Source organism: Cervus elaphus, chromosome X, assembly GCF_910594005.1.
Source record: "Cervus elaphus chromosome X, mCerEla1.1, whole genome shotgun sequence".
Taxonomy (NCBI): Eukaryota; Metazoa; Chordata; class Mammalia; order Artiodactyla; family Cervidae; genus Cervus; species Cervus elaphus.
This window is the reverse complement of record NC_057848.1, coordinates 140,562,244-140,564,551: the sequence shown is the minus strand read 5'-3', so window position 1 is coordinate 140,564,551 and position 2,308 is coordinate 140,562,244.

Sequence of the window (2,308 nt, the reverse complement as noted above, 5' to 3'; positions counted from 1 at the left end):
CACTGAGTTTCAGGCTGAAATAAGATATGCATAGTTCATGCTTCTTGTCTACATACAAGCAACAGAAAATAAGTGAATATGTTTTGTTTTATATGCTGTAGTCCAACTCTGAAGTAGTTTATCAGACCATCTCCAAGAATATCAGAAGGTAGCATTTTTGGTAGCTGAAAGACTCCAAAATCCTCTAAATTATGGAAAACTTCAGGACTTAAAAAAAGCCTCAAATATTAAAATCTCTCACAAGATCCACAGAAGCAAGCAACTATGGATTGAATCCAAGAGGACTGGACTGAAGGATAACAATTTTAGAACGTTGAGATTCAAGGAGAAGTAATTCCTATTGTATCTACCTTGTGATTTTTGAATGGTCATAGAAAGCAATGGCTTTATTGAAGTTTTCTGTGCTGTTAGGAAACTGTGATTAAATTCCATTGTGGAGCATGAGATACTGATGAGAAACAGAATGGATATTATTTCTTTCAAATGTGAGAAGTAGGAAAAATATAACCTGTGCTTAAATTATCATCAATGCAGAGATAATTTTACAATGCGAACTTAACCCTCCAAGTTAGGAAGATGAAAATCAGTCATTTCTAAATAGGAAAGGATTTAGACTACTATAAGATGAACAGAAGAAAAGAAAATTGGAAAGAAAATCCTGAGGAAAAAAAAAGCAGAATCTTTATGATCCATGTAGCAGAATATCAAGCTTATTAAAGCCATTAAAAGGGTTCCAGTACAAGATGGAGACATAGGAGTCTCCTGAACTCCCCTCCTCCCATGGATATTGGACATACTCATCTATAGCTACACACCAAGGAATTCTCTGTGCAAGAGATCTTGAAACTAGCTGAGCAATGCCTACACACTGGTAAATGATAAAATACCCATATCACCCACACTGAAATGTATAAGAAAGACTGGGACACTCTTGCACAATAAACCCCACCCCTTAGCACAAAGCCATATAATCTGGAAGGAACTTTCAGCTCCCAGCATCTCCCTGGGGAGTGAAGAGTGTGGCTCCCACATCTAGTGCCCCAACTTCTGAGACTCCTAACTGTGGAACAGGCCCCCGAAACACCTAACCCTGAACCTGTAGGGCTTGCATCCACAAGACCCAAGAGACTATAGCCAAAAAGAAACATTTCTTGACAGGCTTTTGTGAACTTGCCATTGCTTTTCCCCAGGGCTCAGCACAGAGGAAGCAGACAATTAAAAAAGAAAAAATCCATTTCCCAATGTTTCCCTGAGAGAAACCTATTTGTATACTTTAATAACTGCCCCCTGAGGACCAGGCTTATAATTTAACACATATCTAGAGGCTGACTACAGTCCTCCCTGTTGATCAGGAAGGCCAGAGACATCACCTTTGCCTTCTCACTTGAGCTGATAACCCCTGGAAGGAGCTTGTATACAGATCTGGTATACCAGCTTTTGTGGCTGCTCCTAAAGACTCAGGCCCCTGGGTCACCTATCACTGATACCCATTGGGACTTGCATTCATGTCTCCCACAGAACTGTAGCAGACAAAAAATGAATGGGTGCAAGAGTACCCCCTCCCACAGCTGTACACCTGGGCCTGGCACAGAGGGAGTAGGCAAAAAAGGCTATTTCCCAGTTTCTCCTTGGACTTCATGATGGAGAAATCAGACAAACACTGGTTCAGGCAGGTGTGCAAAATTAACCTCAACAGTGATAAGTCTTGTTAACAGTATGTACCCTGGCTATGAGGTGATGAAAGTTGGAACTTTATCTCTGTGGTCATCCTTTCAAAACTAAATAACCCTAGCCCTGTCATGAGAAAAACACAAGATAAACCCCAATTGAGAAAAATTTGCTGAAATACCTGATTTCTCCTCACACTGCCAGGATCATTGAAAACTAGGAAAATATGAGAAATTCTAACAGACACAAGGAGCCTAAGGAGACATGATGACTAAATGTAACGTGGTACCCTGAATGTGGTCCTGAAACAGAAAAAGGACGTTAACAAAAGTCTGAGGGAATCTGAATAAATTATGGACATTAGTTAATAATAATGTATCAATATTAGATCATTAATTATAATGAATGTTTTATATTAATGTAAGATTTTAATAAGGGAAACATTTTGTGGTATATGGAAACTCTGCTATCTTTACAGATTTTTATAAATCTAAACCTATTCTAAAATAAGTTTATTCAAAATCAGTGAGAGTAGTAGAAAGAAGAAAATAAGACAGAAGAAATAAATGAAAAGAAAATAGGACAGGAGAGAAAGACTGTGTACTGACACCCCTACAAGAATGTCATTTAAGTACTACAA